Raw genomic sequence first — 16,755 nt, 5'->3', positions numbered from 1 at the left:
ACCAATATTGGTTAAATTGAGTTTTTAAGAAAAGTATTAAGTTAAAGCAAGTTATCAAAAGATTTTAGCGAGAACATGGCTTACATTGTTAGGAAGGGTCTAGTAAGTTGTATGAAGTGGTTATAAAGTATTTTATCGATGATAAATAAAACCGATGAAGCGAAATAACTTTTCGATGGAAGATTAAGAAGTAAGGAATAGGTAGATTAGTGTAGCTGATCATACCTAAATACTAAGGCGAGTACAAGGCGAGTATAAGGTGAGTACCGATGTCTTTTCCCCAAGATAAATGACAAGAAAAATTGTTTGAAAAACGTTTTATGGTGTCAATGCTGTTTACGACCTTTTATAGAGGTCAAAGGGATATCCTATGTTAAGTTTTAAGCTCAAGGTGGAAACAACCTAGAGCTAAATCGTAGCGTAGTAATGAGGTCTCATGTATGGGTTAAACCTCCGTGTCTCCTCGTGAGTCGAATCCGGAATGCCCGCCAATGGTATCCAAGTGATTACTTAGTGGCGACTCATCTATCTCCTTACGCGATGCTCCAATTCTCATCCGTGTTGGTATCAGAACGCTTTTCCTATTTGTAACTCTAGTACGAAGACGATGAGGAAGTATCGAGTTATGATTGATATTGGTTTCGACATAAGATTATTACTAGTGGCTATCTGGCTACTAACCTTACGTCTAGAGTCAATAGCTACCGATGAATACTCATTCTCAGTACTAAGTTGATTGCTCCTAGAGTGGCTAGTGATATAACCTAAGTGGTTAACCTAGCACTTGATAAGGGATAAGAATATTTCTAAATAAGACATTGTGGTAAAAGTGCACTTAGTTTCTAAGTGTACCTAGATGAATGCCTATAATATGCAATGCCCGTACGCACACCGAAAAATTTTGTTTTTCAAAAGTTCAAGTTGAAAATCGTTTTGAACATAATTCTACTATAACCGTTTCCAGCCTCGCATTAACTTTCCTTAATTAAGCATAGTTGGCCAGGCTATACTTAATTAAAGTTCAATAATGCGTACTCAAATTAGTTATACCAGTAGTATGTTCAGTATTTTAAAAACGTTTTGAAATTTTTTGGCTATAGTTGTGGTTCTCCAAAGGAAAACCGGTATTCTCTATAACCTTCGGCTCTGATGTCATTTCTGTCACACCCTGCTAAAGCGGAAACACGAGACGCGACAGTATAAAGGGTCTCATAGCAAAAGTTAAAAGACAACACCAACCATAGTATTAAAAAGTATTACAATTTACAATTAATATGAACAACTTTTCAAAATAAATTACCATGTATTTGAAATATAACACATGCAAATGCTCCTACAAATGATGTGTCTCTAGGTCATCTCTTACTAGATGATTCCTGAAAAAGAATGTAAAATGAGCGATCAACTACCGAAATAGTTTGTGAGTTCACAGGTTAAAAATAATATTGGTTTCATAAATGGAAATCAAAGTTTTGATAAAAGTTTCCATGAATACAATATATTGCTAAAATGAGTAAATAAGTTTGCATAAACAAAGTTCGTTGTCATCATGAGAAATAAAGTACGTTGCCCAAATGAGATGCAACATTCATATTCTCATGGAAAATAAAGTTCGTTATTAAAATGAGCAAACAAGTTCGTTGCTACAAGGAGCAAACAACTTTGTTGTTACAAGGAGCAAACAATTTCTTTGCTAAAACAAGTATATAAGTTTCCAGTAATAAAAGTGCGTTGCTATAATGAGAAACAAAATTCGTTGCTATAATAAATAAGCTAGTTTGTATGTATATGAGCAAACAATGAGTTCACAACCAAGCCTATGACTGATGCCCTATCACGATCTATGCTTATCGTTCCATAGATTATATGATATCATGCACTCCAGCAATCGGGCGAGTGAGGAGTTGTCAATTCCTAATAGCGCTATCCATAATGACCATTGGCTCAAAGATTTAATGGTTGGAGTAAAGTATAAGGGAAGGGACTTAAGACAATAAGGCCTCATGTTTCAAGTTGCATAGACATACATAGCAAAATATAGCAATCAAGTTTGATACAAATCAATTTAAATACAACGAACAATAAATAGTTTTTCGGACATGCTTTTCCACCCCAAAACATAAAAACCGAAAATAAGGGGAGTCGTGAATACTCACAATGCATTGAGATGATGCAAATGCAGCCTTGATCTACGTTCCACTTGTACCACTACCAATTCCTACAATAATAGTATACGCTAGTGAGCCTCTAACCGAAATCTAACACTAGTATACTTAATACTACAATAAAATTATGTCAATATTGTGTCAAAATTTAATATTGTTAAGTTACAAACATTTTTCTGTGAAATTTAGATTTCTATGAATCAATTTGTTGTATAACAAATTCAAATGGAATTTACCATTATTGAAATGTTAAAATTTAACATTTTAGGAGGTGTTCCAAGTATTAAATAGTTAAAAACTAAATCAATTTAGTTCTAAAATTTCCCAAACTTTTTATTTCAGTCTGAACTGAAGTCAAAGATGTTAAGATAATTTTTCTTGCATTTGTCTAGCTATTTTTCACCATTTTAATTTCTTGAATAACCATAAAATCATGAAAAATATTAAACAGATGTGTGTGTTTAATAAATAAAAATTAGAATAAATAGTAAACAGTTAAGATAATTCCTGAAAATTTTGTAAAATTATTTGATGTTGTATATAATATGGGAAAAATATCAAGAGTCATTTGTAAACAGTGGACTCCGATTTTTGGATATGAATGTTTAATCTTAGGAAAATAGAACAAAAATAACATACAGAAAAGAAAAGTCATCCAACTTTTTATATAGCATCTCCTAATGTAATATAAGATTTTCTGATAAATTTTCATAAATTTTGGATGAGTAAAACTATTTTTCCCGATTTTAGTCATTTATAAAACGAAAATCATGGAAAAATATAAATACATTATGAAAAATCCCCAAAATATTTTTCTGAGTATGAAACATGACCTAGAAGAAGTGAAAATTATTAAATGCTCTTTTAATTTCTTGGAATTTGGTTTTATGATTTATTTGAGTTAATCATAGAAAACAGTAACAAAAATTGATGAAAGTTCATGAGAAATGTTTATTAGCATTAAGGGTCATCCACGAATTTTTTAATATCAACTTATTTTTATTTTTATTTTTCTATTATAATACTTTAAAAAGACATTGTAATTTATAACATTTTTTTTTCCAATTATAACATCCTATCGTAACATCCATTTACATCCAATATACACATATTTTATCATAACATACAATATACACACATACAAATGCATTTAAACATATTTTTTCACATATATTTATTCATGCATACAAATACATTTCATATAGAAATACATATATACATTTCACATACAAATACCTATATTTTCACATAAAAATGCATACATTTCATATACATACATTTTTTCATATATATACACATATACATATATTTCACATAGAAATACACTTATACACACATTTTCACATACACTTTTTCATACATACATATACATTTTTTCATACATATTCACACTTACACATTTGCATATACATTTTACATACATATTCATACATTTTATCTAGATTTCACATACCAAAATATACACATTTCACATACCAAAATATATACATTTCACATACATTTCATATACATTAAGAACAGAAAAAAGAAGAAGAAGAAGAAGAAAAAGAACCTGCTGTTGCCAGAAAAGGAGAGTTGTGGTCGGAAAATTCGACCAGTCGCCGAAAAATGGTGACAACGGTGGTGCTGTGGTGGTGGTCACCACCGGAGTTTACTTAAAATCACAAAAAAATGAAATTAGGGTTAAATATTGGTAAGAAAACAAGAGAAAGAGAAAAGGGAAGAGAAAACGCACCTTACCGGAGGTTTATTGTCGCCGGAGAAACTCGGAATTCGCCGGAAAACGCCGGAAATTGGCGGAAATCACCGGAAAATGAAAGCCTAGAAGCAATCTATGGTTAGTGGTGGTTTGTGTTGGTGTAGTACGCCGGAAAAACGCAGCAGAGGACGTTGGTCGCCAGAGTTTTTTGAGAGGGAGGGTTACGTAGAAACTGAGTCGTCTGGGACGAAGGGGTGGTCAAAAGGACGGTACCTTTAGCGGCGAAACCGATGCAGTAGCAATGACAAGTTGGAGGGAAAAACATGCGCCATTCTTTGGCGCCTAGTAGCCGTCCGATCTAAAAACAATTGAATGGTCACGATGACATTCACGCGGATCGCTATCAACAGCGGCGACATGTCGTCGCAATTGGTGTCGCCGCTATTACTTCCCACCAAATGAAACCCTAACAGATGGATCACTATAGCAGCGTACGGTCAGATCAAATGGCGTGTGGCACAAGAGGATCGCCGGTGGAAGCCCTTTAGCGACGGAAGCTATAGCGACGACAATAACCTTTAGCGATAAACCGGAAAAAACGATCAAATCGTTATTTTTACCGATAATTAATATTTTTTCGTAAATAAATTTTAATTTGATACTTATTTGTAAATTAAAATAAAATAATAAGACTTTTATGAAAATTTCTCAAAATAATAATTATATAAGTAAAAATTACAAGTACTTAAAAATTAGATAGATATATTAATTAGATAAGTAAAAACTATAACCGGTTAGAAATTAGATAGATAGGCAAGTCATTAATTTTTATTTAATTAAAAAAATTATTAATATATTTAATTCAAAATTCGGATTTTTGCATGAAACTTGGCAACGAAGTAAAAAAAGTCCTATATTTAAAGTCTCTGAACCCTAGTACCCTAGTCTCATATAGACAGATACATCAGTTTCTTTCTTGTTCACTCGCAGATCGTTGAATCTCACCGAAGATACGCAAACTACAATGGGTTTACTATTCATGCTGATTACAGCTGGTCGTATCCATCTACACCCTCCTCATCTCCGGCCTCCATCATGCCCATACTGTCATCATGAGTTTCTGCTTCAGCAACAAGAAAAGTGCAATCTGAATCTATACAGAGAAATCATGGCTATGAAATCCACCTGGTCATCCCCAGGGTATAATCTGCTCAAGTTAAACACTGACGGGAGTTCAAAAGGGAATCCAGGTCCATCAAGCATTGGGGGTTTAATAAGAGATAGTAATGGAAGATGGTTGTGCGGGTATATCGGGAAAATGAAGGGTAGATCATATACAAGTTTGGAGGCTGAAGTTTGGAGCATTTTCAAAGGGTTATGTCTAATAAAAAAGAAGAATATGTCAAAGGTATTGATCGAGACAGATTGCCAAGGGGTTCTAATGCTTGGGGTGCAAGAATTCGATAAAGATCATGATCATCACCGGCTTAAATCTGTTATGGGGACTATGAAGAAGATTATGATAGATTGCGGAACTAGGAAAAAATATTAGGGGTAGCACAAATTTTTTTCCACGGAAGATCTTAAGATGACCTCTTACACTCAACTATAATAAACATGGTTTTGGAAAAATGAATAATTTGATTCGCTATTGGTTATACAAGCAATGTAGCTTCATGGTTAATAATGTCAATACCAAAATTTCATGCTCGTGGCAATGTAGTTTTATGGTTAATAATGTCAATACCAGAAGTTCTTGGCTTGGTAACATGAAGGGTAAAATGGTCTTTACAGCATATGGTTCACAAGACAAGGCTTATTTGGAGCTTTGATGCAAAAAGGTTATCATAAGACCTTGGGAGACAATAAAACTCATATAGAAAGCATCTAAGTTTTATGATTAAACATTATGTGTAGAATGAAATAGGTGCAATGTTTACCTGTATGTATCTACCTGTAGGATGTTTCCATTATTGCAGTTAAGATCCCTATGAATGATCCATGGCTCATGAATCATGATTGTGTACTCCAATCCCTTCATCTTCTCACAGGAATTTCATCAAACAGTTGGTGGGCCACTGAGAATTCGTTGGTTGGTTTAGGTGAGATTGGTTGTGTAACATCCAAATGACCAGAGCTTAAACTCTAAGGTGTACTGTGTGCAATTCAAGAAACGTAGTTGAAACACCAGCTTAGCATTCAAGTAATTAGAATTAGAATTCAAGTTACGATGATTCCAAAAGAGGAAATTGAGCCTCGATCTTAGAAAAGACAATCAAATTGGAATTCTGATATTAATTCTCAAGCAAAGCATACCTGTTATGAATATTTTTTGTCTAATTCTTCATCTTCTTGCAACAAGGAGTATCACCTTAATCATCTACCAGTAGCCCCGATGCAACATAAAAAAAAAAAATTACATTTCTCGGATGAGTTTAAGGGGTAGCACAGGCTACCCCTGGCTCTTAACTGGTTCCGCCGTCAAAGATGCACGATGATTCATACAAGAAGAGATGGCAATCATTGTGCGGATCAACTGGCAAAATTAGGTGGACGACAGTTAGAGGAATATCTTGATTTGGAGGAACCACCGGTCCGATTGATGCCGTATTTGCTAGGAGACATGGACGCTGCTGCTTTATAGTCATGAAAGAAATGATCACTTTTAAGATTAGATTCGTCTTTTGTATTGTTTGCTTTCAAATTATTTGAGTTCATAACTACTGTCTATTTTTGTAATGGATATATTATTATGTGAAGTTAATTTTGAGGAGATTAATATTTCTTTAATTTGTACATAATGTGTTGAAACTTGGAAGTCCATCATCATGTTTATGTTTTTGCATGGTTTGTTTTCTTTTCTACTTTTGTTCCTTTGTAAAATGAAATGTGAACATTAATTATTAAACGGCTTCTTTATGATGAAAATCAATGCTAACCGTGAAGAGAGGGAAAATAACCGTGAAGTAATTAGAGTGGATTAAGTAAGATACCAAAGTGATAGATTAATAAGTCCATCAACATATTTTCTCAAATACACTAGATAATTGTAGTTGTTATTTTAGATTTGAATTTTGAAAAAACAAATCAATTTTGCATCATAAATTTATTTAAAATTGAATATAATAATTATAATTAATCATTTTTGTTAATAATCTTTATTTATATTATGTAAAATAAATTGAGTAGACAGACCAAATAGAATTGGAACATGTTGAAGCATAAAACCTTGTATCCCGTCAACTAATTAATTAACTTTTGTTTATTGCCTTTACTAAATATAGTTTACATCTTCTTCGTGTAATCTAAATATACCAGGAAGTTATAAGTTATATTTAATAAAAGGAAATAAAGAAAATATAATTATAGCAAAACATACACTATGTTTTATGACTCTTCATTTCACAATTCTACTTCTTAGTCTATTTTTTTCTCTGTGCATCATGCGTTTAGACTGACAACATCAGAAATAATTTCGATCATTATCCACACAGACAGATAAAAAGGGGAATGAGGACAGTGATAATCACTACTAGAAAACATGGAATGGGATACGACTATTTTTGCTAATATAATACGGATAATCATCTGTATTCTATTGGGGGTGTATCCTATTACAAAAGAAATAGAATACGGTTAAAACAACCGTATGTTATCCAAGGGTGTACATTGTTCGTATAGTATAGTATGGTGTATCATATATGATGTATCTTATTTACCTTGTCGTATCCTATATGGTGTATCTTATTGTATATGGTGTATCCTATTTACCTTGATGTATCCTATATGGTGTATCTTATTGTATATGGTGTATCGTATATACCTTTGTATATGGTATGTATATCATATCCTATTTATAAGTGGTGTATCTACTAGAAGTATATCTTATCATATTTATCAGCCAACAATCTATCATCCACTAGAATGTAATAAATTGAAGTAAATTGCAATACAAGATTATATATATATATATATATATATATATATATATATATATATATATATATATATAAACGAAATAGCTATATGTTATGTTCAATATGAGGCAAATCAACTAAACAACGTATTGTTATGTTCAACTAAAATCTTAATTACATTTGTTTATTTTTTCCATCTCCAATTCTAGCCCGTTTTGTATGTAGCTCTTGAGGTTTTCTTGGTCACTACCATAGCATATTCCAAATCTGTTGAAAACATTGACAATATACACAATTAACTTGTAGCTTGAAAGAATCATTTAACATAAATAACTTGTTATTGCAATAATAATTTAAGATTAAGATTTTTTTATTCATTCCCATCCAATCAAAAAATACATTTTTGTAATTTATTTCCAAATTCGATTCAATCGAAAGATAAAAAAAGACCATTATAATAGCAATAACAACTAACCATGTAACATACCTTCATTTCAAATAGTTCTCTACAAAAGATGTAATCCAAAACTCAACAAAATCGTCCAACTCCGCATCCGGGAATGGTGTTTTATCGTTCCAAAGGTTCTACATACAAAGTAATACAAAATACTTAATTTAATAAAAATTAAGGTTTAGTTTTAAAATTAAAAAAAACTACTTACTTTAGGAAATCCCCGTTGTTTGTACAACACCATTTCATGCATCCACTTTGAGATGTAATAGCCACACTCCCAATTCAACCTTTGTTGGTTGCACTAAATATAAAATACACATGAGGATATATATATATATATATATATATATATATATATATATATATATATATATATATATATATATATATATATATATATAATTGATAGTAAAATTAGTTACCTTTGCGAAAGTCCATGTCATTGTACATGATTTGGATTTGGATTGTTTATTAAGTGTTGCAACAGCTCTAAAAAGTAAGCATTATTGATTTCTTAGAATCTATAGAAAAAATAGAAGTCATAAAATACAAAAATAAGAAACTTCTTACTTTTCGATATGTGTTACGATATCATAGTATTCAAATGTCTTCATACCTTGACATGAATCCAAAATGTAGCACGCATGTTGACGAGGGCAGATTACAAATAGTATGTAGTGTAACCTAGTAAAGTTTAAACATATCAGCAACAATTATTGACAAACATATAAGCCATATAACATTTTCTAGAATATCATACCCTTGCAAATACGGTGCTAGAAAAATATCTTTTTCTTGATGAAAGTTCATCGCATCAACTAACTCATTTACAACAATATTTGTTCCGAATTCCTCATCTGTTCCACATGAAGACACATTTATTATCGTGTTGAAACATTGAATGTAGCATCCTATATATATATATATATATATATATATATATATATATATATATATATATATATATATATATATATATATATATATATATATAAAGGTAAACTACTATGAAATATTAGATATTTAAATGTTAACATACTCACATCTGAAAGCAAAAAATTGAATCAATATCGAGTTGCTTATTCGTCATAAGCTCTTTAATCACGTCCGAATAGATTAGAACCTCAGTCCTCCCAACTCCAAAGATCCCTGGCTCACTTCTCACATGAATTGGATATTCAATTTTGCGACTCATAAAATTTTTATACAGTAACTTGATCTTCGGCCTGCCATTTAGTTCTTTTGGCATTACAAATTGTCGTATTTTCTTTGCAAGGGGCAAACTGTTGGTCTCCTCGTACTTTCTTTTTTGGTGTATCTACATTAAAAAGCCATTTGATCAGCTAAAAGTTTTAAGGACTAAAAATAAGTTTAAGCTACTACTTCATCACCAGGATAATGAGAAATATTAACCTGTGTTGATGATGGTGTCGGTGTTGGTACCGTTGTCGATGTGTGGGAAGGTCTTTGATCTTTTTGCACATATGGAGTGGGCTGGGAAGTTTAGAAATGGTTACATATTGATTTAATTAGATATGACTATAATATTAAAAAATAAAGGAAATTTATATTTTACCTTAACTAGAGAAATTGAATTTCGTGGCCATTGAGTAAAGCCATACAATGCATTCCCCAAAGTACATGTTTCTTCAGTCGGTACAGGAAGAGGGAACAACTTATAACCATCATAGATCTTTCATACAGATACCTTCACATGATGTTCATTGAGCAATATCCCATGTAACATCCCATTCTCCGATGGGTAGACTTTCCCTTCGGCAACTGTATGATGCTTTGTATCTGATGGTAGCAGCAACTCACATTCAATGGGAGCCTACAAACACACACACACACATATATATATATATATATATATATATATATATATATATATATAACATGTACTTAATTAGTTTGTTTATGTGTGTTTAAATGTATTCTATATGAAGAAACAATGTATACCTTTATATTATCTAATACATCCATCATTGTAGATCCAACACTATGTTTCTTCAAGTTCGGGCTTCTAACTTTTACTGCTTCATTCCTACGAGTATCATCAAGTTGCATCATGCCATGATTCACACTAGTAGCCACCATAGAATCGACCATGTCCCCGACAGTATCTACCACCTTAGCCATCATATCAGGCACCATATCAGTCATCAGCTTATCATATAACTTCTCATATAACTTATTAAACAAACTCTCCTCTAGCCTTGTCACCAAATCCTCCAAATCTGGTAACTCTTGTTGTTTCCTCTTTCTCTGGTTATTCCTTGATTCTTTTAGAGTGACATTATAACCCACCGCCCTCGTGCGACCATGGTGCTCTTCTCCTAAAACATTTGCCATCAAATCAACTCCTGTTTTATCTTTTGATATCTGTAAATGCAAACAAAAGGATTGTATTAACATTTACTTATTAAACAAATGGTATATGGAGATGAAGAAAAAAAAGCACACTTACAAACTCATCCGCTAATTGCTCACTCTCAGGCACTACAATGTAATCCCCTGAGGGAGTGCATTTTGTCCTAGCATAGATAAAATCTCTTGCCTGCTCGCTTGATATATGGCGTCCTTTTATTTACGCACCTAAGTCGATATCTTTATCCCACCGAGCTTTGTTCCCACGATACCCCAATGGGCCTAAGTGAGCTGGATTTTTGTTCTTCTTCACAGTCTCCTTCCCTTTTTTTCCTTTTTTCCTTCACACATATAAATGCAATTAGAATATGTATTGTATAAAAAACATCATAAATAGGTACCGAAGCCCAAAAAACCTGGAATTCTTCAGTGGTTTTAGCTTAACAAAATCTTCCCATGCTTCTTTGGTTAGGTACGGATAAAAACTTGATGCATCAAGATCATTGTCCATGAAATCAGTAACAAACGTCGAGTTGTAACCCCTCCATGACTTGTTACATACTTTAAGTGTTTGTTTTTTGGGAGCATCATTTGGTATATTCCAATAATTTTGTTTTTTTAAATAAAGTATAGTAACTATGAGTAACAGTTATTAATTAAAGAACATTTAGCAAGTAATAAATATCATACCTTAATGTCCAACCACAAGTCATGGAGCTTTGACTTAGATACTTTATCCCAACTCTCTTTAAGTATAGAAATCCTACTCCTGCCTGCGACTCCACAATAACTTGCAAATTTTGGTTGATACTCTCCAATAGCTCGATTATAATTATCAAAATCAAAATCAACATGCAATGTTGCTAATTTTGCTTTAGTTTGTTCCCTTATCAATGTGGCGCTTCTCTTACTCCGTTCTATACTTTCCATTTTTGGGTGGGCAGGTTACTCTAGAACTCAGATTCACTACAAATATCAGGTTAGTTTAGTAAAATGTTTTTCAAAATAACAAGATTTTGCTTAAATAATTAAATATTCATATTTTTTAACATGTTACCTGCATATCATTATAATGTGTAAAAAAAAATTCATTGTTCTTTAATCAATCTCATGTTTACTTTTTTATATTAAACATAGTCTATTGTTAATAACGGATCCATATAATTAAAACAAAACAGAAAAGAACAATAGTAACAATTAGTTATAATTCATCCCGACAGTTCAACAAAAAACCGGTCAAAACCGGTCTAGTCAAACTGAAAAACCCAGTGCATATTAAAATATTATTAAATTTTGGAGTTCATGTTCAGTATGTGAATCATTGAAATGTAATGAGTTCAACAATGTAGGGGTGTGCGCGGTGCGGTTTGGTGCAGTTTATACCCAAAACCACAAACCGCACCACATATGCGGTTTGAGTTTATCGGAAACCGCACCGCGAAAGCTGTAAACTGCGTTGTGCAGTGCGGTTTGATGCGGGTGGTTTTGCGCGGTTTTACGGTTTGACAAACTCCCCTACAGCCTAATATATTTACAAATCAAATTCGAGACAACGATATATAACTTATACATAACACGTGTAACATATTATTAATCTTAAATTCGTAATTACAAAATGACATTCTCTCATTTCATTATGATTTACATATGGAAAATTAAGTTTCATGAAACATTTTGCATAGAGTTTTTATATCTCTGTTTATTGATTTGACAATGCAATATCCACTATAGAACTTATATGTCTGACTAATAGTGTAACTTTTATGAAGATCTATAATTATAGGTGTGGTTTTCAAAAACAATATTATTAGGAATTAATTAATACCATAATAACAGTAATTAAAATACATAGATTTATGCACACCCCTAGTATACACCATATCTATCGTCTTTCTTTTCTCCGGTTTGAGATATGCAAACCAAATATGAACTTAGATATTTACTTGAGTCCCTTGGTATATGATTCATGATTGTATCATTAAGCTCATGTGTATGGTTTTGTGGAATATTAAGTGTTGTTTTTTTCTTTATTTAATAAGGGTCTTCATACTTGTTTTCCAAGTTTGAGTACAAACTATTGACAATTAATATAATCTTATCACATTTATTTTTACTTATTTTTATTACAAATTGTTTTTGTTATCATTAGTTTCTCTCAATTTTTAGACTAGGGATGCCATATTTCATCTTTCTTCACTTTATGATGCTCATGTGTATGGTTCTGTGGAATATTAAGTGTTGTTTTTTTCTTTAATTAATAAGGGTCTTCATACTTGTTTTCCAAGTTTGAATACAAACTATCGGCAATTAATATAATCTTATCACATTTATTTTTACTTATTTTTATTGCAAATTGTTTTTGTTATCATTAGTTTTCTCTCAATTTTTAGACTAGGGATGCCATATTTCATCTTTCTTCACTTTATGATGCTCATGTGTATGGTTATGTGTATGGTTCTGTGGAATATTAAGTGTTGTTTTTTTCTTTAATTAATAAGGGTCTTCATACTTGTTTTCCAAGTTTGAATACAAACTATCGGCAATTAATATAATCTTATCACATTTATTTTTACTTATTTTTATTGCAAATTGTTTTTGTTATCATTAGTTTTCTCTCAATTTTTAGACTAGGGATGCCATATTTCATCTTTCTTCACTTTATGATGCTTATCGTGGATTGTATTAACAAAAACTATAGATATTATTGAACAAAACTTTAAGAAAAAATCACATATAACTTATTACAACATAGAATTTAGAAGTACGTAGAGATGAATTGGATTGAGGTTTTGTACAATTGGGTATTTAGTTGTAAACAGATAGTATGAAGAAGAGTGACGATGGTAGCGTGGTCACGTAGTAATGTAACATCCAAAATTCTGGTATGTCCTGAAACCCTAAGAAATGATAAGTTTGCATAATTGGTCCCTTAAGTACGCTGGGCGTACTTAAGTGTACGCTTAGCGTACCGCATAAAAATGGTCGCGGGGAATTCAGGGTACGCCGGGCGTACCTTGAGTTACGCGGGGCGTACGCGCCAGGGACGCAAACCCTAATTTTTCCGGACTTAAGGCCTATTTAAACAACTTTAAGTTCCTTGGACTAAACCCTAGAGAGCCTCCACAGCCCTAGAATGTCCATATACTCGTGGAAACCTTGTGAGATCATTCTTAGGCCTTAAAGAGTGCATTTGTGGCCTTTTTGTGTGTATTTCAAGAAGAAGGGGTGGTCAAGCAAGCTTGGATCAAGAGGGTGCTTCAAGATCCTGCACCAAAAGCATCTTGCAAAGCTTCTAGAGGTAAAAAGCTTGCATCTTTCCTTTCTAATCTTTAGATCTAGCTAGGGTTTTGGTGGTTTGTCCCTTTTATGAACTTTGGACCTCTTTTGTTGAGTTAAGCCTTCCCTTTTGATATGAAAGTCAGATCTGAGGTCCCCTGGTCATTTAGAAGTGTAAAAATGGAAGCTTGATGAGAGTTGTGACCTCATGCTTGGGTAAAAGACCTTGAAAAGGTCTTAATGGGGTGGTTGGGAGTGTATGAGACATGCAAGGGCATAAAGTTGCCAACTTTATGCCTTGGGACATCTTTTCAATCTTAGATCTAGCTTTTGGACGTGAGAGATTCGAGCATTAAGCACTTAATGGGAAAAGTGCTTAATACGATTGTACGCTGGGCGTAACTGTCTGTACGCAGCGCGTAGTCGCTAGACCATCAGTATGCTGCGCGTACCAGGGAGGTACGCTGGGCGTACACAGCTCAGATGGGCCCTAATCTGTTTTGGGCCTTTGGGCCTCATTTGGCTGATGAGCTTGTTTGGACTCTGTAAGATTGAGGCCTTTTCATCTGTTTGGGCCAAGGACTTTTTGGTTGGGCCTTATTGGGCCAAGGGGCCCATTAAGGATATTGGACTTGGATTTTGGGGTCCAATTTGCAAGAAAGGGGTAATTGGGCCTTGGGGGTAGGGTTTGAAGGTTGGGCCTTTCCTTGGGTAATTTAAGGTCTTATCATTGATTATATATTATTGTTATTATTCAGCTTGGTAGGTTGCGGATTATTGGGAGGGCAGTAATTGTATTCATTGGACGGAGGTGAGTCTTCTCACCATACCTATGGGTCTACGGCACCAAGGCCGGCCCATTATGTGATCATGTTATGTGTATGTTATTCATTTATGAATTAATATGTTGTGTGATATTATGTTGGTATGGAAGACCCCGGGGGGAGCCCGTGGCATTGGATATAAGACCATGTGGGGTAGCCCATGGCAGTCCTAGGTAAAGACCATGTGGGGTAGCCCATGGCATTGGATGTAAGACCATGTGGGGTAGCCCATGGCGGTCCTAGGTAAAGACCATGTGGGGTAGCCCATGGCACTCTTGTTGAATTGTATTACATAGTTTCTGTGGCATGTTTATAGCTTATTTTTAGCTATCAGGATATATGTATGCGAATGTGTGTGGTATGCTCTGGGAAACTCACTAAGCATTTCGCTTATAGGTTGTTGATTTGTTTCAGGTACTTCTGAGCCTAAGGGCAAGGGCAAGGCGTGATGACGTGGCGTGCACTCTATCTCTCTTTTGATGTGTTTGGGACCCTCTGATGTTTTAAAAAGGAAAACAATGAAGTAATGAATGTTGATTTGAAAATAAATGTTTTGGGTCGTTACAAGTAAAATCAGAACAAACAATTCAAAACGGCCGACTAAAAGAAACAAATTACCTGGCGGTCGACGACTGTGAAGGTGGTGGCGGAGGTTTGACTGGTGGTCACCGGTTATGGAGAGTTTATTGCCGATTGACGGCTGAGTTTGACTGATGGTGTCACACCCCCAAACCGGAACGACGGAAACGTTCGGGGGCGGAGGACGTCATGTAAGTATCACAACACATGCATTATAGTAATCAAAGTACAAACAACCATTAGATTAATAAGTATAAGTTTTACATAAGTGTTTAAACATTACATATTCAAACATCAAAGTAGATACGACCATGAACTCAGATTGCGGCCGTGAACACCTTGTGAGTGGTTTTCTGGTTCGATTTAGTCCTCCTGATCACAAGCTAACTCATCCTAGCATCCATTCATACATTACACTAGGCTCATAAACTCTCAAACAGACCCTTAACAGTGCTAAAAGATAGCAGAAACAAGTCTGACTTTTGATTGAATTGAATGGCTGTACAAGATAGAAAATAACGGGGTGTTACAGATGGTCACCGGCATTGAAGGGGGAGTTGACAACGGTCGCCGGTGATGAAGAATTGCTAGTGGTCGCTGTCTGTGTAGGTGATGTTGCAACGTATGTGGAGAGGGTAAACTGACGGTAATTTTTGGAGGAGGATACGTACCAGACGAATTTAGGGTGCAGGAGGGTAATTTTGGATGGTGGGGATTTTAAATATTTTGGGTAAATTACTTTCCAAGTTTCAATAACCGATCGGCCCAATTGAATCTTTTCAATAGTATATATATACAAATATCACACTTTTGGTTTAAGATACCTTAGATAAAATCCTCGCATATTTCCAAATTTTCCTTTCCATGTAAACAATAAATTTAACTTAATATAACAAATATTTTTAATCCAAAATACATATCTAAATCTTAAATCAGACATAAAAGTCACTACGAATATAATCCTTTAATCGAAAATAATTACAATAATACCTTTCCGTGTATACTTATTATATTTAATATGTTATTAATAAATTTAATCTAATAATAACATGTGTACACTTTTTATTGGACAATATGTGTTTTCGTATTTTTGCAATTTATTTCTGTTTTCGCATGAACCTCTATATATATATATATATATATATATATATATATATATATATATATATATTTTGATTACAATAATTTTGAGTTTTAGTTTGGTTATTTGAAATATCAAATATCAAATAACAAAAGCAATATATTTGAAAAATAAAGTGATTAAACTGTTTACAATATTGAACTGAAATATATTATAATAATAAAAAAACAAAGTCAATAAACACAAATATCTTCTTTAGTAGATGTCTTCATAATTAAGATGTCATTTTTTGTTTCTGCAATCAAACAAAAAATATTAAGTATATAATATCATAATCTATTTGGTTTCAAATGACAATCAAGTTGTTTTGATATGGTTTATTAAATTAAA

General features: G+C 33.2%; 1 long non-coding RNA gene across 6 annotated transcripts; it reads right to left on the bottom strand.

Annotated features, from left to right (window-relative positions):
- Positions 1-1,221: 1,221 nt before the first annotated feature.
- Positions 1,222-6,553, bottom strand: LOC145108740 (uncharacterized). Of its 6 annotated transcripts, none has more exons than XR_013708518.1 (6): positions 6,181-6,553; positions 4,870-6,019; positions 3,901-4,440; positions 3,718-3,819; positions 2,157-2,218; positions 1,222-1,376 (listed from the first exon to the last, which is right to left on the bottom strand). It is a non-coding gene; the product is annotated as an uncharacterized LOC145108740 (long non-coding RNA). The 6 variants fall into 6 exon arrangements; XR_013708517.1 differs by having other exon boundaries at positions 5,805-6,019; XR_013708519.1 differs by having other exon boundaries at positions 5,819-6,019.
- Between the last annotated feature and the right edge of the window lie 10,202 nt (positions 6,554-16,755).

The sequence above is a fragment of the Lactuca virosa genome, chromosome 4 (genome assembly GCF_052849685.1).
Source record: "Lactuca virosa cultivar CGN04683 chromosome 4, Lactuca_virosa_CGN04683_v6, whole genome shotgun sequence".
Lineage (NCBI taxonomy): Eukaryota > Viridiplantae > Streptophyta > Magnoliopsida > Asterales > Asteraceae > Lactuca > Lactuca virosa.
This window is presented reverse-complemented; position numbering and strand designations above follow the sequence as displayed.